Source organism: Aotus nancymaae, unplaced genomic scaffold, assembly GCF_030222135.1.
Source record: "Aotus nancymaae isolate 86718 unplaced genomic scaffold, 86718_ANA_hifiasm-v0.15.2.pri h1tg000036l, whole genome shotgun sequence".
Lineage (NCBI taxonomy): Eukaryota > Metazoa > Chordata > Mammalia > Primates > Aotidae > Aotus > Aotus nancymaae.
Window position 1 is genome coordinate 69,100,668 of NW_026988450.1, and position 23,140 is coordinate 69,123,807.

Here is a 23,140-nt window from a genome sequence, read left to right on the forward strand (position 1 = left end):
AAACTGACATTGGTACAATGTGCATGTATATCCTATGCCATTTTTTTCATGTGTAGATTTCTGCAAACCCCACTGCAATCATAATGCCAAACTACTCCAACACTACAAAGCAGAGATCTTTAATCTCCCCCACAACTACCCTTTCCTAGTTATCTGTCCCCCATCCCCACCACTATCCTAAATCCCTAGGCAACAACTAACCTGTTCTTGTAACTATAATTTTTAGACAGATACTTCTTAATTGCACAGAAAAAAAACCATTATTCACTCATGTATATATGCAATAAATATCATTTATTCATTCATGTTTACATTAGAAAGATACAGGGATTGGGAAATTCAAAGCTGAATAGAATTATCCATTTGTTAACTTCCTTTCATCCCTTAATAATCATGCTATTATTCACTGAGAATTTACTATGTGCCAGGCAAAATTTTAAGTCATTTTATATTATTATACATAATGTTTCTATCAGCCCTATGACTGACATTATTAACCCTCCTTAACAGAAGAAAAAATTGAAGTTTGGAGAGAGAGAGGAAGAAGCCATTTACCCACGGCCACACTGTTGGTGATAATGGGATTCAAGTCTATGTTAAAGAGGCTCGAAAGCCTATGAATTAAAAAACTATATCACAATGTCTCTCCTTGATATTGGACAATGTCCTATGGGCGGCACTCACTGTCTTCTGCAGTGATGTGAAGTCTAGTATTCATCATCAACAACTGTGCCCAATAGTGTCCCACCTAGCTCCTCGGTTTCAAAGTAACAATTTTGCAGATGGCCTGGGTTAGAAGACCCAATGCAACTTGGTCTCATTAACATTTGAAACCAACCTTTTGCAGTGAGTAAACCTTTTCACCACAAGCTTGAGTTGTAGAAGAGGAATGATTTGGAAATTTGGATGTCACTAGGGGAACTTTAGCAATAATTAGCTTTGTAAGGAATTTGCAAAGCCAGTCTCTCCAACAAGATACCAAAAATTGTATGTGATGGAACAGGGAATTCCTTAGGTGACAACTGTCCTCACACAGAAGAAAAAAAATCTCATGCCTCTTAGGCACTTTTCAAAAAAATGGGTAATAAATCTAGGGAGAGTTTTCATTCTCTCTCTAAGTTTTAACTCTTTAATAAAGTTGCATAGCGGGATACAAAGCAGCATTCTCAAGAGCACTGAGAGCTCAACTTCTTTTTCTTTTATTTCTTTAAAACTTTATTTTTAGTTGACAATGATGGTTATTAACTGGCTTTTCAGGTTACGTTCTACCAATAGTCATTATTCTAGGAATTTAAAACATGCAAATACTTCATTTACAATATTTTCTTTTGAAGGCCTTTAAAAAAATTTTGACAAGGGTGACTTTATTAAAGCAAAGAACTGAAGATAATGTTAAGGGACTCTACCTCCACCATCTTTCCTAACTTATATCTTCCTTGAGAAATTGTGCAAGGTTAAGTTTGCTTTTTTCCAGTGCTGCTGTTTTGGCTCGTCTCGGTAGCTGCATCTTCATTTCTGATTCTGGTTCTGGGACTCTATGGTTCTGAGTCAGCCTCAGCAATCTGAAGTCTCCTCTTCATCCTAGCTGAAGCTGACACTTTTCTCCGTCCCCTATTAGTCTTTTGCTAAGTAGATTTTGATGCCTGGATTTCTTTTACATCCCAAAGAAGAGTCATATATGCTTCCTTATTCTTTTCATCTTCATTTTGAAAAATATTTATAGTCAAGCTGGCATCCTGTGCTGCTTCAGGCTGGCCACCAAATTCTTTATTTCCTTTTTTCTCACTGAATCTTGATTTTCTCCAAAGCTTTCAGACATGTCCTATCCTTTGCTTGCTCCAGAATCCCATTCAATAGAAGCAAATCTTTTGCAAGTTGGCTATTGAGTTCTAAAGAACTCAAGGCTTTTATAGAGACCCGAATTTCTGGTGAGCATGGACTTGTTAAGATCTCACTGCAAATTTTTGTAGCCAAATTGTCATGTACTGTTAAGGCCTGTTAATCTTAGGAATTCTTGGCCTGAGGATTTAATCTGCTTGGTCTTGTCAAATCTGTAAGTAACTCAATAACATTTGTGATATCAATTTCAGCTAAAGAAGGTGCAGGAGCACTGGCCAGTGTGTGCAGACTTGGAAGAGAAACTTCTTCAAAGCATTCCTGATTAATCCTGCTTACATAAGAAAACCTGGGGGAGATCATGTGTAGGCAATGTTGAAGTCGAACATCCTCTTCAGTCACAGGACTGTACCATCACGAAATCAGATGGGAAAGAATCCTGCTGCTGACCAAAAGCCCAGAAAACATCAGCTTAGCTAGTTCTTCTGTAGCTCCTGTCCTAAGTTCAGAAACCTCATTGTCTAAGAAACTAGAAAGGAGTTTCAGAATATTCTTCACTGTAAGGGCCTCTTCAACTTCTTACAACTCTTGCTCATCATCACTGTTGATCTCTGCACTTTCACATTGAAAGGCTTTGATTTTTGAAGTGGTTCAACCCCAAACATTATCAACTGGTCAAAGATTGCCTTTAAAACACTTATTTTTATTGTGACATCATCAATTTGCAAAACCTACAATAATAACACAAAGTGTTACTTGCAAAATCCTGACTCTGTAGTCTGTAGCTCCCAAGCATAAAACAGCCAGATTTCTTACTATAGGGTAAACACTTATTATTTTAGGAAGAATAAAAAATTCAATGATCCCATTCATGGCTGCACTTATGCCTGTTGAAATGGACATCTGCTTCAACAGTCCACAGTATAAGATAAGATGTTCTGCAATGTTTCTGTGTCATTCTTCTCTTTGTGGACTTCTTTCACATAGCTCTTTCTCTTTCAAAAGGTTTCTTTTTGCTGGGCATGGTGGCTCATGCCTGTAAACCTAGCATTTTGGGAGGCCGAGGTGGGCGGATCATGAGGTCAGGAGTTTGAGACCAGCCTGGCCAATATGGTGAAACCCTGTCTCTACTAAAAATACAAAAATTAGGTGGGTGTGGTGGTGCACGCCTGTAGTCACAGCTACTTGGGAGGCTGAGGTAGAAGAATTCCTTGAACCTGGGAGGTAGAGGTTGCAGTCAGCCAAGATGGCACCACTGCACTCCAGCCCTGGCTACAGAGTGAAACTTCTGTCTCAAAAAAAAAAAAAAAAAAGGTTTCTTTTGGCATATTCTAATGTGTTTATTTCTTCTTTTAATTTTGATGTCCAATTAAAATCCTGTAAGGTAATAACATAATGTTATTATATTATTAGGTAAGGTAATATTTTCCAAAGCTTCTTTGGCTTCAATATGCTTAACTTTTATTTCAGCCATCTTGAGTCCTTCCTTTCTTGCATCAGCTGGGTCATCATTAACACCAATGGTAACAATGCGTGCCCTAATCTCTGAGATAATTTCTGTTCTCTTATTATCATCTATAATAATGTGGAGTAGTCCTTCAACAATAACAAAAACCCCCCCAGGGATATTGGGGTTGTGGGTAGAGTAAGAATCTCCTGTAAAATAATCAGCAGTTTTTTCTTCCTCCTTCTTCATTTTTATCCAAAGACCTAATAAGAATCAATTGTAAACCAAAAAATAAAATCTCATGACTTTTAGGCTCTTTTCAAAGAAATGCGTGATAAGTCTGGGGTGAGGTTTCATTGTCTCCCAAAGTTCTCACTGTTCAGTAAAGTTGCAAAGCAGAACACAAATTAGGATTCTCAAAAGCATTAATGAGAGCTCAGCTTGCTTTTCTTTCCTTTCTTTAAAACTTTATTTTATTTTTAATCAACAATGGTGGTTTTCAACTGGCTTTTCAAGTTATTCTATCAATATCTATTATTCTAAGAATTTAAAGCATGCCAAATACATCATTTACAATATTTTCTTTTGAAGACTAGTATTTGTTTTCAAAGAAACGATACCTTGGGAAACTGCCACTCCACAGGTATCACACACACAAAAGTGATGCCAGCAAAAATGAAAGACAGAAAAAAGAGCATTTCCTTTGTTGGGTTGCCAGCATGGCCCTAGGATAAAGCAGACTTGCAAACAGAGGTACAGGCTAGTGATGCGGAGGCCCACTTCTTCCAGGTTTTGACAGCACTTATCATTATTATTAATTTTTAAGTAAACTTTTAAAGTATAACATACAGACTGAAAAGTGCACAAATTGTAGGTGTCCACCTCAACTGTATTCTTGCAAAAAGAATATATTCGTGTCATCATCACTCAGATCAAGAAATAGAATGTTTCAGTCATCCCAGAAGTCCCTTTTGTGTACCCTTTCCAGTTCCTGTCCTCCAATATAATCACTATTTGAATTTCTAACGCTATGGATTACTTTGTCTCAGGCACAAATGGATGAGTTTTTGTTTGCTCTCATTTGATGTTGTTACCTGAAGTGTAGAGAGGATCTAGGACAATTTCTGAGGCAAAGTTGAAGTACCAGGTCCCATACTTTTTGGCAGTGGTTCTCAAGGTGTGGCCACAGACCGGCAGCATTTGCATCACCTGAGAACTAATTAGTAATGCAAATGATAGGTTCCCATCTCAGGCCTACTCATTGGGAACTCCGGGGGTGGGGTCCAGCAATCATCCTCTAGGAAAATCTGACTCCAGTTAAGTTTGAGAAGGGCTGCGCCATAGGTTCATTTTAAAAAAGGACTGAGCTTGGTTGTGTGCCAGGCTTCCCAACGGCTGAGGGGGGCATGCAACAGTGAATTGAACTTCCCCCATCAGTTTTCAGAGAAAGAACACAAAAGACATGGAGCAGAGAGGCCTGTTGCTTTTTATCATCAAAAAGAACAGCAGGGTTCTCAACCAAAAGTATTCTTCAGATATCCTTTAATAGGCTTATTAAAAATCATTCAGTTAAATATACATGGTTGGACCCCATCTCAGTCCTGGTGAGTAAAAATCTCCAGGGATTGAAGCCTGGGCATATGCTTTAAATGTTCCACAAATTATATAGATTAAAGACCACTGCAGGCTTCTCTGAGGCCAAGCTGGAGCCCCCTAAGGGGCTACGCTATTGGTAGTTGTCCCCAGAAGGGCAATACAACAGATGGCTTGGGAAGAGTATGTTAGTTACGGACTACTGACTAACAAATTCCCTCCTCCAATTGAAATTTGGCTTAAAATTCCAGGCCAGGCACAGTGACTTATGCCTGTGATCCCAGCACTTTGGGAGGCTTAAGTGGGAGGATTACTTGAGCTGAGGGGTTTGAGGCCAGCCTGGGCAAGGAGGGAGGCCCCATCTCTACAAAAAGTTTAAAAATTAGTCAGGTGCACATCTGTTGTCCCAGCTATGCAGGAGGGTGAGGTGGGAGGATGGCTTGAGGCCAGGAGGTCAAGGCTGCAGTAAAAGCCAGGATTGTACTACTGCACTCTAGCCTGCGTGACAGAGCCAGACCCTGTCTGAAAAACAAAAACAAAAACAAAGTTCCAAACATATGTTATCTCACAGTATCCGTAGGTCATGAATTTGGGAATGGTTCAGCTGAGCGGTTCTGGCTCAGGAATTTGCGGTTGGGATGCTAACAGGGGCTGCAGGCATTTGAAGACTTGACTGGGGTTGAGGATCCACTTCTAAGATGGCTCCCTCTTATGGCCATTGGCAAGAAGCCTCCATTCTTTGCCATGTGAGCCTTTCCAGAGGCTGCTTGAGTGTCTTCCTGATGTGGCAGCTAGTTTCCTCCAAAGCAAAAAAGGAACTGCTATGCCTTTTCTGACCTGGTCTTCAAAGGCACACAACATGTTTGTTGTTGTTGCTGTTTGTTTTTAAAATTTCAATAGTTTTGGGGGAACAGGTGGTTTTTGGTTACATGGGTAAGTTCTTAAGTGGTGATTTCCGAGATTTTGGTGTACCTGTCATCTAAGTATCGTACACTGTACCCAACGTGCAGTTTTTTATCCTTCACCCTGCTCCGACCCTTCCTCCTGAGTTCCCAGAGTCCATTTATAAGTAAGAACATATGATATTTGGTTTTCCACTCCTGAGTTACTTCAGTTAGAATAATAGTTTCCATCTCCATCCAGGCGGCTGAGAATGCCATTATTTTGTTCCTTTTTTATGACTGAGTAGTAGTCTGTGGTGTATGCATACCACATTTTCTGTATCCACTCATTGGTTGATGGGGATTTAGGTTGGTTCCATATTTTTCCAACTGTGAATCGTGCTGCTATAAACATGTATGTGCAAGTGTCGTTTTCATATAATGACTTCTTTTCCTCCGGGTAGATACCCAGTGGTGGGACTGCTGGATCAAATGATAGTTCTACTTTTAGTTCTTTAAGGAATCTCCATCCTGTTTTCTATAGTGGTTTTACTAGTTTACATTCCCACCAGCAGACACACCATGAGTTTTGGTTTATTTTTGTTGCTGTTGTTGGAAGCCACGGCTGGGCACGGTGGCTCACGCCTGTAATCCCTGCACTTTGGGAGGCTAAGGTGGGCGGATCACGAGGTCAGGAGACTGAGACCATCCTGGCCAACATGGTGAAACCCCATCTCTCCTAAAATACAAAAAAAATTAGCTGGGTGTGGTAGCAGGCACCTATAGTCCAAGTTACTTGGGAGGCTGAGGCAGGAGAATCGCCTGAACCCAGGAGGCAGAGGTTGCAGTGAGCCGAGATCATGCCACTGTACTCCAGCCTGGCAACAAAGCGAGACTCTGTCTCCAAAAAAAAAATAAATAAATAAGAAATAAAGAAGTGAGTCACTAAGTCCAATACACATTCCAGAAAATGAGAATTAGGCTCCACTAGGATAGAAGGAAGAGTACCAAGTCATTTGCACACATATCTATATCTTAAAACCACCACAGAGAAGCTTTCAGATGAAGCAAAGTCCTGCAAAGAGCCTGTTTGCAAATACAGAGGGAGAGTTTTTGGAGCTGTGAACCAGTAGCCTATGAAGATCTTGCAGATCCATACAAAGTGAGAAATCATTGGTTTTGACTAAGCTTTGGCTCTGGATTATACTATGAGATATATGGTAGACTTAGGAGTCAATGACAACAGGAGAGATGAGAATGAGCCTCTCATTGACAACACATGAAAGCAGCATGAAACCACCAAATATGATGGTGGGCTAAGAATTGTGGGGCTGATCTGACAAAAGTTTGGCAGGGAAAAAGTGTCAATTATCTGTGCATGAATAATTAAAAGAATTCAGCAACCTACATTCCCCTTTTCTTCCTCATCTCCAACAAAACCCAAAGGGAGAGAAGAAAGGGCTAAAAACTCCCTCTTTTAATATCAATGAGCGCTACTATCTAAAGCGAACAATAGGTACTTGGTATCCCCGAAGTTCTTCAAATCCCTGGGTAACAACTCAAGATTCTCAACAAGGTCATGGGGTGATTTTATACCTATATATTTCCATTACCTAGCATAAACTGAACTTCAAATATGCATATTTTGACCTAATTTGTTATTTGATCTCATTTTACCAAAATGTGATCCAGTGTAATACATATTATACCAGAATAGAAAGTGATAGAGGTAAAGAAATTCCATTCCTGCCTGGCTGTGCGATAGTTCTTTCAGCAGCCCATATTCTCACCAATGTAAAAGACGCATGCTGGAATGCACGTGGATTTTGGATTCAGATTGGCTTTATGACTTATTGGCTGTGAAGCATTAGGTAAGTTACTTAAACTCTCTAAGCCTCAATTTCTTTATCTGTAGAATGCCTCAATATACTTGTCTATTGAGATTATTGAAAAGATTAAATGAAATAACATGCATGAGATGTCACAGTGCCATGCCCATCTTGATCAGTATTTCTAGTTTACAATGAATAGTCTTTCCAAATTTGTGCACAGTAAAATTGTATTGGTCCAATGAAGCATGGAGAGTCCTCCAGGGCAGGTGGGCTATTGTCCAACTCCTTTCCAGAGTACTGGGACTTGAAGAAAAATGCAAGCCCCAGGAAAAACTAAAAGGTTATACAAAGGCTCTTTCTACCATCCTGGAATGGAAAAAAAAATAACTTTAGGGAAAGATGCATGAGTCTTTTGAAAGATACTGAAAGATTTGGGGCAAACCTGATAACATGTCACCCCTTAACCCATCTACCTCTTTGTTCTACAAACAAAAAAGAGCACAAATTAATGAGAGTTGTGGCCATAACTAGAGCTAAAATTAGCTGTTTAGTCTCTTTGCTTTTTCATAGCCTGAGCTAATCAGTGACTGTGGGGTGAAAAGAGATGGGAAATAGTTTCATTTTTCAGTAGGTTTTTTGCTGATAACACACCTCAAAAGAACCATTTTGTAGGGCCAAATGTTTAGTATTATGTGTTCTTTTAAAAAGGTAGTTTCAACTCCAATAATTATATAATCAACATATGGAAGGTGATAAAATGAAGAAATGCAGTAAGAAGAGGGTAGGGAGAAGGAGAGAAAAGGGAACACAGGAAAAACTCAAGAGCGAAAACTAAGTGGTGTGTGAAAATGTCATTGTGCCTGGGTGGTTGAAGTCATTAAAGTCAGAGAGCCAAAAATACCTAACACAGTGGAGCAAAAAAAAGCACTGGACAGAACAGTGAGAATAACATATCACTGATGTAAAAACAACCCATATGATGCTTGTAAATGTGGAAACTATCCCTGGAGGGGTATAGAGATGGGTTCAATTGGGAGAGAAACTGAGTGACATGAGGGCAAGATTGGGATATTTTTACTGTATAACTTTATACTTTTAAATTTTGTGCCATGTGTATGTATTGTGTATTCAATGCATTTAAACAGAAGAGGTGAAGGAAGGGCCACAGGATAGATCTATTGGTTAAAACCATCTTGTCTCAGGTCCAAGCTGTCATTTATAAACTATGCTTCTTATGGCTATCTGTTGTTTGTCTGCCATTTCCATACCCTGCTTTTCTGGCAACAGGCTTTATCCTCATTCTCATTCTATGTGGTCTGGGGGATTTGATGGCTTGTTGGTTGTAGGTGTGAACCAATTCGGACCAAAGAGATCCAGGCCCAGGGTTTCTGCTGGAATAATTTTAAGGAGACTTCCCCACCCCCATTGTAAATACTGAGGGGTTGGATGCAATCATGGATCTGTGATGACCGTCGAGAGGGGAGGACCTGCCTGCCAATGAAGCCAGCACAGAGCCAAGCAGAGCTGAGACACAGGGGTTTGGATCCAGTCTACCTGACACACTGTATATCCTTCAACTTTTCTTCTATGTTCCTTTTTTTTTTTTCTTAAGCCAGTTCAAGTTGAGCTACTTCAAAATACAACTAAAAGTCCTGAATCGTACACTGACCTCAAATAGGTCTTTTCATTTCTATGAGCCTCGAGTTTCTTCATCCCGTATAATATTGAGATGGTGGTGGTAATGATCAAAAGTGGTGATGGTGTTGATAATGAAGGTGATAACATTCAGAGGGTTACTAGAGGATCAGATGAGATAATAATTATGAAAGTGCTTTGTGACCTGATGTTAGGTAGTTGTCACTTATGATATTACCATTTTAAGACTTCCTGTTGACTCAGTAAACGGGGAAAAAAACTATATTCGTGAACATAATGTTTTCATATTATCTATACCTATGAACACATAAAAACAAGTTAGGTCTCTCTTAGAAATTCTATTAGCAAACAGTCAAGGCATGCATATTGAAACAGAAAATCCCAGTAAATCTCTTGGGTTACAAAACAGAGTAAGAAATATGCAGTGCTGTCACAGCCAATTAGCAAGTGTTACAGAACACTCATGAGGTGTCTGGTGTGTGTTATGTGCTGTAGAGGCACCTGGCATGAGGTGTCTGGTGTGTGTTATGTGCTGTAGAGGCACCTGGCATGAGGTGTCTGGTGTGTGTTATGTGCTGTAGAGGCACCTGGCATGAGGTGTCTGGTGTGCATTATGTGCTGTAGAGTCACCTGGCATGAGGTGTCTGGTGTGTGTTATGTGTTGTAGAGTCACCCGGCATGAGGTGTCTGGTGTGTGTTATGTGCTGTAGAGGCACCTGGCATGAGGTGTCTGGTGTGTGTTATGTGCTGTAGAGCACCTGGCATGAGGTGTCTGGTGTGTGTTATGTGCTGTAGAGTCACCCGGCATGAGGTGTCTGGTGTGTGTTATGTACTATAGAGGCACCTGGCATGAGGTGTCTGGTGTGTGTTATGTGTTGTAGAGGCACCTGGTATGAGGTGTCTGGTGTGTGTTATGTACTATAGAGGCACCTGGTATGAGGTGTCTGGTGTGTGTTATGTGCTGTGGAGGCACCCGGCATGAGGTGTCTGGTGTGTGTTATGTGCTGTAGAGGCACCTGGAATACATGGTCTCTGTCTCCAATTAACTCACCATGCGCAGTGTATTGAAGAGTGTCCCTCCAAAATTCATGTTCCTGGGGAACCTCAGGATGTGATTTTCTTTGGAAATAGGATCTTTGCAGATGTAATTAAGAGAAGGATTCAGATGAGGTCCTTAACTCATCTCATTATTCCACCCAGTGGATGAGGGTGGGTCCTAAGTCTAGTGAGAGTGCTATTTATTGTAAGAGACAGAAAAGGCACAGAGAGACATGCAGAAAAGAAGGTGATGTGAAGGTGGAGGCAGAGATTGGAGTGATACAGCCACAAGACAGGGAATGCCAATAAGGGCAGGCAACCGCTAGAAGTTAGGAGAGAGGCATGAGGTGGTTTCTCCCGCAGAATATCCAGAAAAAGGCCAACCCTGCTGAAACTTTGGTTTTAGACTTCTGGTCTCCAAAACTTAGAGAGAATACATTTCTATTATTTCAAGCTGCCCAGTTTGTGGTCCTTTGTTATGGGAATCCTAGAAAAGTATTTCACAAATATATCATGTAACTCTCTTCCTGGGAATAGCGGAACCAGGACTGCACTCCTATTTCAAATATATGGGAGCTTAAAGAAATTCCTAAGATGCAGATCATTTAGAGCTGTGGAATCATGTGCCCATTTTAGCTTACTTTGGAGTTAAGAAGTTGTGTGCTTGGCAAAAAATCTTACTCCTACCAATATTCAGTTTTATAGCCCAGAAAGAAAATAGGGAACCATTCTGAAGTGAGGAACACGTACAAAGCACGCTGACCCAGGGTAGACCTCCAGTCGATAAAGGACAGTACCCTCGACTTCCTTCTTGTGGTAAAGAAAATCAGACAATTTCCTTGCTGGCTGATGAGCCCTACATTTCTGGAACTGGGGAAGAGGGAGGGAGGGAGTAAAGCAGCAATGAAGTCAGGATGGCTGATTGGAGCTATTTTCAGCGGGCCAGTCTTTTATAACTCCTATTTTGTTCCCCAGTTGAACTGACCACTGCTTGATGAATTGTGTTTATCTGTAGTTCAGCGATAAAGTTCTCTTTTAATTCCCGGCTGAATGGAAATATTTAGGGCAACGCCACAGCTGTGTTTATTCTCACACTCCACCACAGTTATGTAAATACTGCCTATGGAACTATTTCTGATAACAGCCCATCCCAACCCCAAGGAATTATACGCTCACTCTCAATGTCTGCCAAGATGAGCCATTTCGATCCAGCTTGGCATGGTGTATGAATGATATCACAGCTTCTCAGAGATCATTTGGCAAAACTCACAATAAAAGAGTAATTTTCTTCCCCTCTTGCTCTCTCAAAGGCTTCCATGGAGTCAAATAATATTTCCCAGCATCCTCTACTTCCCGTGTTTAGAAACATGAGGCTGACACACAAACCTTGAAGCCTCCTAATATGAAATTAATAAATAAAACAAAACTCACAACCTAACAACAAAAGTTTCAAGTGACCTTTCCCCTCTAAGTGCCTCTGGAGAAAACACAGATGAAAGTAGTCAGGAGGATGAAGTCTTGCTGGCTTGCAGCAACTTCGGGGAATTAGGGAAATTCAAACCACATGGTCATTATGGTCGCTTTCAGTTCCTCAAATCTGTGATTCCTACGGTTGGTGAAAAATACTTCTCAACAGACAAATAACAGTGGTTAACTCTAGATCATGACATTTTGGGGTATTTTTATTTCTACCTTTCTGCTTTTCTATAGTTTCCAATTTTTTCAATGTAATCAGGAAAAAATTAGAAAACTTAAAAAAAATGCATATTTGTAAACCTTCTGCAATAATGTCATTGACGAAACGCTTCACTAGAAAGAAGTATTCTTATGTGAAAAAGGTAACACCAAAGAAAAAATTAGATTGTTTAAAAAATCCGAAAATGGGTTGTAACTACAAGATGTAAAAGAAAGGGGTAAAAAGATTGGTAGTAATCACATTTGTAATGAGTACTTGTTCCATGGAGATGCAAACTCCACCACCAAACTTGTCCACTTTTCTCATCTTGTCCTCACATCATCCTATGAGGTGAATGATACTATTGTGTCTGTTTCACAGATAGGAAGATGGTATCTTAATGGGGTAGTCCATCCTGCCTTTTCCCATCAGTAAGAGATAAAACTGGAACTGGAACCCAAGTTCATTGGACTCTAAAGCCCATGTCTTAATCATTATGCATTATCTAGCAGGATGGTTATAAAATGTAGTGATTTTGCAGGGAACATATTTCATGTTGGTTGCTGTTCAGTATCTCTTGAATACCCTTCCTGTGTATTTGGAAAATTTTCCGAATTATATGTTGAGCTTCCCAAAGGTAGAAGCCAGAATCCAAGTTCTCAGCCTTCCTTGTTGCTCAAGGACAGAACTGCTCACACCGAATGGCAATTCTGAAGGAGGCAACGTTAGGAAGTAAATGTGCATGGACATGCATAGACTCGATCATCCAAAAGGCAGGAAGGAGGAGGCACCACACTTTTAGGTAGAGCTCAGCCAATCTCAGGTGTCATTAGTGTGTATGAGTTGTGAGATAGTTATTTACAAAGGTGACAACAGGGGTATTTTCCCTAGAGCAGCACTCACAACGTGGTTGGTGTTGAGCTTCTTAGCTGGTTTACTGAAATTTTGAGGAAATCTGTGAACACCATATTATCCTTAACCAGAGTTAATTCTATTGCCTGAAATTACAATCTCCAGCTAAGAGGGTGGATTTAGGAAGCAGGTTGCCACTATGGGAGCTAATGAGATCATTTAAGGAATGTGTCAAGTGTGAGCAGTTAATGAAAAAGAAACCAGAAAAGGTGTTGTGCTATTTTTCACAAAAATCTCATTTCAAAAACAGGTCATGCATGACATAGTATTCTGCTAAGCTCTGGGAACCTGACAATATCTCTCATGTTGGCTAGATTTCAGTTTTTCAGTGACACATAAATTTACAAAATATGTGAAGAATTTCAGCACTTTGACCTTTCCTGGGGAAATGAAATCATTATTAGTTTTAGAAGAAAAGTCAGCTAATGTCAAAAGTAAAGAAAACATTTTGTTTTCCTACTATGCATATCTTCTATATCCCCCAAAATATTCTGTGGTTTGACCTTGCTCAAATGACTTAAAAATAACAATAAGCCATCTAAATAGACAAGGAAAAAAATCTGCAGAAAAAATAAATGTACATTTGTCTTATAATCTTAGTACTTACATTGATAAACAATCTATCCCGTAGTTCAATCTAGATCATAGCGTTTGGAGTCTAAGCGCCTATTTTTGCTTCGTTTGAATTAGATTATTTTAGACTAGAGTTGCAAGAGTTAGCAAATAAAAATGGTGGATCCCCAGTTAAACTTGAATTTCAGATAAACAAGAAAGAATTTTTTAGTAGTAGTATGTCCCATGTCATATCTAGTGGTGGAGATGATGTAAAGTACATGAGTCAGAAAAAGATAAAGAAAATAAAACTGACAAGATGTTCTGATAGATTAACTGTGAGGTAGTGGGGAAGACAGAAGCGTCAAGTTGATGCCTAGGTTTCTGGCTTAGACAACTAAATTAATGGCAGTGCTATTTACTAAGATAGCAAACTGAAAATGATTCAGATTTGGAGAGAAACAGTGTGAGTTTGGTTAAATATCTCCACTTGCATTTGGCTGTCTGATTACAACATCAGAGTTTCATTATCTACATGTACAAGCTGCTCTTCAAGAGTCTGTTTATCTGATGGTTATTTTGTTTTAATGCCATCAATATCTTTCCAATAATTGAAGTTGGATGAGCCAACATCCTTGATGCCTCTTGTCCTTTCTCTAGGCCCCAGTGTACAGCTTTATTGGTATTATCTTGGCGGTAACTCCCTTTCAGAAGAGCTAGCCAGACTGTAAGTTACCAAGTTTTCTCAGTGGAGTTGGGGCAATCTCTAGCCTAGGATGGAATGTAAGTTTTATTTTCTAGGCCAACATTGATTAAATGGTAGTGGTTGCCTGAAATGATGTCTTGAAAGGAATCTGAGGCCTAATTTCAGGCTCAACTAGGATAAGTGTCATAATCATTTATAGACGTTTGCTGTGGGCATGGAAGTGGGAATTGGCAGCACTCATGCTACCTACTTAACATTTCTAGAAAGCATTTTAACTTATAGCTCTCCCAAAATAGGTCACTTTATCTCCTCATTGCCCCACCCTTGGATAGAGTCCTGGATTTTTTTCATTTAATAATCTTTCTTTCAAGTACAATCTCTCATTATATCAGAGATTTCATGTAAGATAATAAGATTTGTCTGTCTGACCCATTTACAAAATTGTGAGAAAAAAGCCTTTTCATTCATCGACTTATCAATTATTTTTTAGTACCTAGTACTTGCCAGACATGCCATGAGGCATGTGAAGAGAACTCAGCACAGATATTGTTTCAATGATCACTGAGATTATACTCAACCAATCTTGAACAAACACACACTTGCTTAAAATTTCAAATAACTCAAGAAATTCCTAATGTGGGAGATTCATTTGTACCTATTTTAGGAGCAGAGAATCATCATTAAATTCTCAATAAAATTATTATTATTATTATTATTTGAGACAGAGTCTCGCTCTGTTGCCAGGTGCCAGGCTGGAGTGCAGTGGCGCGATCTCAGCTCACTGCAACCTCCACCTCCTGAGTTCAAGCAATTCTCCTGCCTCAGCCTCCTGAGTAGCTGGGACTACAGGCGTATGCCACTATGCCCAGCTAATTTTTGTATTTTTAGTAGAGACGGGGTTTCACCATGTTGGCCAGGATTGTCTCGATCTCTTGACCTCATGATCCACCTGCCTCGGCCTCCCAAAGTGCTGGGATTACAGGCGTGAGCCACCGTGCCCAGCCTTCAATAAATTATTAAAGTCATTATTTACATGTGAAGTTAGCAGTGCTTACACATAATAACAGTACTTCACCATTACCAAAATATCACTCATCCATTCAGTTTTAATTTCTGTTAAATCTTTCCTTAGTGAGGGCACAGGAGGAGAAGAGGGGAGAGCATACAGATAAAGGCATTCTGTCTCAAGTTCCTATATAGGTAAAGGTGTGTTACCTATAGAAGGCAGTAAATTAAGCCATTAGTATCCAGGAACCTGTTAACAGGGACTATCAGTAGTTGCCACCCAGGAGAGGAGGGCCATGAGAGAATGGTGGAGACAGAAGCTAGATGGAACAGGAAGGATTTAAAGAGAATCTATCCCATGAAGGGACTAGAGTAGTCAGGGAATTTGGGTTCAGGAAGTAGGAAACACTATAGGCAATTTTAGTTAGTACAGGAGAACTAGATACAGGCATAACTCAGAGATATTGTGGGTTCAGTTCCAGACCACCACAATAAAGCAAATATAACAATACAGTGAGTATCATAATGAGTCTCAGGAATTTTTTTGGCTTCTCTGTGCATATAAGAGTTATGTTTGCACCATACTGTAGTCTATTAAGTGTACAATGGCAGTATGTCTAAGAAAACAATGTACATACCTTAACTTCTAAGTCCTTTAATACTAAAAATTGCTAATGATCATCTGAGCCTTGAGTGAGTTGTAATCTTTTTGCTGGTGGAGGGTCTTGTCTCAATGCTGATGGCTGCTGACTGATCAGGGTGGTGGTTTTTGAAAGTTGGCGTGGTTGTGTCATTTTCTTAAAATAAGACAATGAAGTTTGCCACATTGATTGACTCTTCACAAAAGATTTCTTTGCAGCATGTGATGCCATTTGATAGCATTTTACCCTCTGCAGAAATTTTTTTAAAATTGGAGTCAATCCTCTCAAACCTTGCTGCTGCTTTATCATCAATGTTTATGTAATATTCTTTTTTTTTTTTTGAGATAGAGTTTCACTCTTTCCCAGGCTGGAGTGTGGTGTCCCTATCTCGGCTCACTGCAACCTCTGCCTTCCGGGTTTAGGCGATTCTCCTGCCTCAGCCTCCTGAGTAGCTGGGACTACAGGAGCATGCCACCAAGCCTGGCTAATTTCTGCATTTTTAGTAGAGACAGGGTTTCACTATTTTGGGCAGGCTGGTCTCAAACTTCTGAACTCAAGTGATCTGCCCACCTCAGCCTCCCAAAGTACTGTGATTACAGGTGTGAGCCACAGTGCCTGGCCAGTTTATGTAATATTCTAAATCCTTTCTGGTCATGTTATCAATTTTTACAGCATCTTCACCAGGAGTAGATTCCATCTCAAGAAACCACTTTTTTTTTTTTTTCTCATCCATAAGAAACTACTCCTCCAATTGTTCAGTTTTATCATGGGATTGCAGCAATTTGGTCACATCTTCAGGCTCCATGGTCACATCTTCAGGCTCCACTTCTAATTTTAGTTATCTTGCTATTTCTACCATATCTGCAGTTACTTCTTTTACTGAATTCTTCAGAGTTACCCATGAAAGTTGGAATCAACTTCCAAACACCCATTCACATTGACATTTTGACCTCCTGCCATCACAAATGTTCTTAATGATATTTACAATGGTAAATCCTTTCCAGAATGTTATTAATTTATTTTGTTCAGATCCATCACAGGAATTACTGTCTATTGCAGCTATAGCCTTATGAAATGTATTTAAGAAATACATATGCCTGTATCTAGTTCTCCTGTGCTAGAAATACATTTCATAAGGCTATGTATGATTCACACCTTCACTCATGATCATGTCTTAAATAATAAGATGTAAGAGTTAAAATTACTCCTTGATCCATGGGCTACAGAATAGATTTTATGTTAGCAGACATGAAAACAACATTAATCTCCTTCTATATCTCCATCATAGCTCTTGGATGACCAGCTACAGTGTTAATAAGCAGTAATATTTTGATCTTTTTTTGCTGAGTAGCAGGTCTCAACAGTGGTCTTAAAATGTCAGTAAACCATGCTATAGAAAGATGTGCAGTTATCCAAGCTTTGTTTTCCATCTGTAGAACACAGGCAGAGAAAGTTCTGCATAATACCTAGTGGCCCTAGGATTTTTAGAATGGCAAATAACTATTGGTTTCAACTTAAAGTTACCGACTACATTAGCCTCTAACAGGACTCAGCCTGTCCTCTGAAGATTTGAAGACAATGACCTATTCTCTAGCTGCAAAAGTCCTAGGTGGTATCTTCCAATTCTAGGCTGTTTCATCTACACTGAAAATCTATTGTTTAGTGAAGCCACTTTCATCAATGACCTCAGCTAGATCTTCTAGATAATTTGCTGTGGCTTCTACATCAGAACTTGTTTCACCTTGCGTTATGTTATACAGATGGCTTCTTAAGCCTTACGAACTAACTTCTGCTAGCTTCAAACTTTTCTTCTGCAGTGTCTTCACCTCTGTTAGTCTTGAAAGAATTGAAGACAAGGCCGTGCTCTGGATTAGGCTTTGGCTTAAGGAAATGTTGTGGTTGGTTTGATCTTTTATCCAGCACACTAAAACTTTTTCCATATCAGCAAAAAGGCTGTTTTGCTTTCTTATCATTTGTGTTCACTGGAGTAGCACTTTTGGTTTCCTTCAAAAACATTCCCTTTGCATTCACAACGTGGCTAAGGGTTTGGCACAAGAAGCCGAACTTTCAGCCTATTTCAGACTTTGACATGCCTTTCTCACTAAGCTTAATCGTTTCCAGTTTTTGAATGTAAGTGAGAGACATGTGACTCTTCTTTATACTTGAACACTTAGAGGCCTTCAAAGAGTTATTCACTGGCCTAATTTCAAGATTGTTATGTTTCAGGGAACAGGGAGGCCTGAGGAGAGGGAGAGAGATGGGAGCAAGGGAAGAACAGCCAATCAATGGAACAGACAGGATACATACAATGTTTATCCATTAAGTTATCTGACTTATATGGGTGTAGTTTGTGGTACCCTAAAACAATTACAACAGTAACATCAAGGTTACCTATCACAGATCACCGTAACAGATACAAGAATAATGAGAATGTATGAAATACTGTGAGAATTACAGAAATATGACACAGAGATACAAAGTGAGCACAATGTGTTGGAAAAATAGTACCTAGAGACTTGCTCAAGTGAGGGTTATCAAAAACCTTTAATTTGTAAACAACAACAACAAAACCAAAAAGCCAAACAGAGTATGTGCAAAGCACAATAAAGTGAAGTGCAACAAAATGAAGTATGCATGTTCAGAGGAAAAGCAGAAACCAAAGTTATCCTAGTTAAATGCATGAATGAATGAGTATCAAAGACAATTCATAAACTAAAAGGAATTTCGAGGCCATTTAAACCAATCACTCATTTCACATTTAAAAGCCTCACTTCTGGAGAAGAGAAACTATTATTTATCCAAGGTCACACTTGCAGGTACTATTATTTAGCCTAGAGTCCAGATTTCTTTTTTTCTTAAAGTTTTAAAAAATATTTTACTTTAAATTCTGGGATACATGTACTGAGCGTGCAGGTTTGTTACATAGGTATACATGTGCCATGGTCGTTTCTGCACCTATCAACCCATCATCTAGGTTTTAAGCTCCACATGCATTAGGTATGTGTCCTAATGCTCTCCCTCCCCTTTCTCCCTGCCCCCACCATAGGCCCTGGTATATGATGTTCCCCTCCCTGTGTCCCTGTGTTCTCATTGTTCAACTTTCACTTATGTGTGAGAACATGTGGTATTTGGTTTTCTGTTCCTGTGTTAGTCTGCTGAGGATGGTGGTTTCTAGCTTCACCCACGTCCCTGCAAAGGACATGAACTCATTCTTTTTTATGACTGTGAGTCCAGATTTCTTAACAACTAAGTTATCTATGTTCAGAGAATGCGGAAGGAGTAGAAAACTCATGGTGTGCTGGGGGCAATTTTAACTTTTAAAATCATTTTCCAGAGAGCTGGTCCTAAATTTGGGACTAGTAGCTCTTTCTGTATTTTAAACACTCACTGTACTTTGTAGATATTTCACTGTCAGGGTCTTTATGAAAATGACAGCTTCATAATTATTTTCTCTGTGGAAGCCTTTGCTCAAAGACATTTTCACCTCTTTTGTAGATAGCAATAATCATTTCCATTACCTGAATGATTTAAACAAGCACAAACAAATAAATCAGCTACCCACAAAATTGCTATTTAAAAAAATCTATATCTAAACTATCTAGATAAGTTTTAAACTGTCACGAAATTCTGCAATGGTTGCAAAGAGGACAAACATCAGAATAATGCAAATGTTCAACTCAAGTTTTAAAAGGTCACACTACATGAAATTCAATCTTTCTCATCTTATAGTAAATGCCAAGGTGCCAGACAAGTTGGGAAGAAAGTCAGTCTCTTTGTGAAGCAGCAAAGCTATGGGGTTAGATTTGTTTTATTTTGTTTCGACTTCATTAGTTCCTGTTTCTAAAGATAATGTGTGTTAAAAGAGTAGAACAGAAAAATTGTTACATTTGAAAGAAATTAACCCAAAGCTTTCTACGTCTTGACATCAAGGTGCAAGGGGTGGGTTGGGAGGGGCAGGGAGTGGACAGCAAGAGAATACTGTGTGTGTGCTGCCAGGGAGGGCTTCTGAGCTCCTAGGGTGGTCAGATGTCTGCCTCTGTCTCACAGCATCCAAACATTTGTTCCCTCCAGATGTGTGAGTCAAGTGATTAAACTTTACATCCAGCAGTGTACCTGTGGCCAATTTGCATAAGGAATGCTTATCAATTATCATGAAAGCATGGACTGAAAGCAAGACTTAAATGTACCTTCTACAAAAACGTAAACTGAAAGAAGCCAGATTTTCAGGTGCAGCAAGTACACACAACCTTAATCATGCTTGAATCATTCATTCAAAAATATTCATTGAATATTCTCTGCTAGGCAGCCTGCTAGGTACTGGGAATGCTGATGCAGAAAACATAGCCATGGCCTTCAAAGAGCTGACTGTCCACAGAGGCTGAAGTGTGTGTGTGTGGCAGGGGGGTCGGGGGGGTAGGAGGTGGTAGATGAACCCAGTGACTGCCGCCTAGGAGAGGCCACATAGCACAGAGCTTAGAATGTCCTTAACAGAGCCAGTCTGCCTTGGTCCATGTACCGGCTATGAGCTAAGAAATCACCTCTCTGCATCTGAGTTTCCTCATCTACAGATAGAAATAGGCTGAATTATGACACGTACAATGACTAGAACAGTGATGACCCTAAAGCTTACTTCTGAAGGAAGAGGAAATTTGACTAAGCCAAAAAGGAAGAGTAGAGGCCAAGGGGAGAGCATCCCAAGGAGAGCAGCAGCCTGAGACAGAGACTTAAGTATGAGAATGCATTGCACATGATGGAACATGCAAGTCCTTCCTGAGTGGCTTAGAAGTGTGGGAGAAAGGTGGACAAGGAAGCAAAGGGACAAAAAGGAGGCAGCATGAGGACCCATTGACAGAATTATACAAGCAAGTGACCTGATCAAGCTTATATTTTAGTGATATCATGCCAGGAAGACAGACTGGAAAAGACAGAGACCGGGGGCAAGGAGAGCTGCCAGAGTGTCTCTGCAGTTACAACGGGGGCGCAGCAAGTGCAAAAGAGAGAATGCTTGAGATACTAAAGGTCCGCTTACAGCAGAGTAGGAGGGCATTCCATTAAGACAGTTTGATTTCTGAATTAATGTTTGTATATTTAAGAAATTGTGTCCTCCAAATGCTGAATTCAAAAATGACCCATCCATGGTTACAGAGTCTGCTAGGCATAGGAAGACAGGAGATACAAAGATAAATTAGATGTAATCCAAGCCATTTGTAGCCTAGTGAGGTGAATGGTACAAAAATAATTATAATACATGGCAGAACAGGTGTGCCGTTCAGGAAGCACAGAGTATCCAAGGAAGGAAAGCCATGATATGTGTAAGGATCAGGAAATACTTCAGGAAGACGAAAGCATTTGAGATGAGGCTTAAGGAATAAGAGGATTCTGACAGGTGGAGAATGAAGAGAGGGTATTCCGGTCTGTGGGAAGATGATGACCCACATCATGTGAAAGGACAGAAATGTGAAAGCTGAGGATGTTCAGGAATAGCAAACAGTCCAGTTTATTTGGACCGCCTAGTTCTATAACTGCATTTATTTCTAATAGCTTTATTGAGGTATAATTGCTATGCAATAAATTGGAAGTATTTTAAGCGCACAATGAATTTAGACATACATACACCCCCATGACTAGTCCTTCTGCCATTCCTCTTATTATAGATTAGTCTGCATTTTCTAGAATTTTAATAAATAAAACCATAAAGTATATCTTCTTTTTGTCTGGCTTATTTCACACAGCATAATCGTTTTAAGATTTATCCATGTTGTAGCATGTGTCAATAGTTCGTTCGTTTTATGGCTGAGTAAGTAATCCATGATATGGATACAGCACCGTTTGTTTATTCACCCTCTGATGGGAAAGTGGGTTGTTTCTAGTTTTTGGTTATAGTAATAGCAGCAAATAATGCTGCTACGAACACTTGTGTTTTTGTATAGACACGTACTTTCATTTCTCTTGGGTAAATAGCTAGGAGAGGAATTGCTGGCTCATATGGTAGCTGTGCCTTTAACATTTTAAGGAATAGCCAAACTGTATTAGAGTGACTGTACCATTTTTCATTTTCAAACTGAAGTATGTGAAGGTTTGAGTTCTTTCAGATCCCTGCCAATACCTAATACAGTCATCCTTTTTAATTTTAGCTAGACTCATATGAATGTAGCAGTATCTCACTGTGGTTTTAATTTGCATGCGTGCATAGCCTAATGAAGTAGAGCACCTTTCCTGTGCTCATTTTCTATGCATCAGTCTTCTATGATCAAGTGTCTGTATACATTTTTGCCCTTTTAAAAATTGCATTTATTGCCTTTTTATTATGAGTTTAGAGATTTTTTAAATAAATAGGCTCTTTGCCAGGCATGGTGGCTCATGCTTATAATCCTAGCACTTTGGGAGGCCCAGGTACATGGATCATTTGAGGTCGGGAATTCAAGACCAGCCTGGCCAAATTGGTGAAACCCCGTCTCTACTAAAAATACAAAAATCAGCCAGCCATGGTGGCATGCACCTGTAATCCCAGCTACTAGGGAGGCTGAGGCAGAAGAACTGCTTGAACCTAGGAGGCGGAGGTTGCAGTGAGCCAAGATCATGCCATTGCACTCCAGCCTGTGCAACAGAGCAAGACTCCATCTCTAAACAAACAAACAAACAAATAAATAAATATAATATATATGCTCTGGATACAAATCATTTATCAATACATATTTTGCAAATATATTCTCCCAATCTTTGGCCTATGTTTTCATTCTCTCAATAATAGGTTTTTAATTTTAATGAACTCTGATTTATTAATTTTTGCTTTAGTGATTGTGTTTTTGTGTCTTATCTAGTACCTTTTCCAAACTCCAATTCAAGCATTTTTTTTTTCTCCTAAAAGTTTTATAGTTTTATGTTTTACTTTGAGGTTGATGATACATATGAATGAACTTTTGTATATGGTATAAAACATAGATTGAAGTGCTTTTTGCATTTGGATATTCAAAATTTTTTTTTTTACAGAATTGGCAGTATGCCCATAGATATTCAATTTTTATAGCACCATTTGTTTAAAATACTATTTTTCTTGAATTGCCTTTGTACTTCTGTGGAAAGTTAGTTACCCATATACGTGTGAGTCTATTTCTGGACTCCCTATTAGGTTTCATCAATCAATTCCTCTATCTTGATGTCGATACCCCCACTGTTTTGATTGCTGTAACATTATAAAAGGTCTAGAATGAGGTGGTGTTTGTACTCTAGTTTTGTCTTTTTAAAGGTGTTTGGTTATTCTGAGTCCTTTGCATTTCCCTATGAATTTTAGAATCAGTTTTTCAATTTCTATTAAAAAATCTACTGAGATTTTGATTAATATGGCATTGGATCTACAGATCAATGA

The 23,140-nt window shown here is 39.4% G+C and overlaps 1 protein-coding gene and 1 pseudogene across 1 annotated transcript in view; both read right to left on the reverse strand.

Annotated features, from left to right (window-relative positions):
• SNTB1 (syntrophin beta 1) overlaps positions 1–23,140 on the reverse strand; it is a 284,726-nt gene that overhangs the window by 109,766 nt on the left and 151,820 nt on the right. The gene's annotated exons all lie outside the window — the stretch shown is intronic.
• On the reverse strand, positions 1,252–4,489 carry LOC110568370 (condensin complex subunit 3-like; annotated as a pseudogene).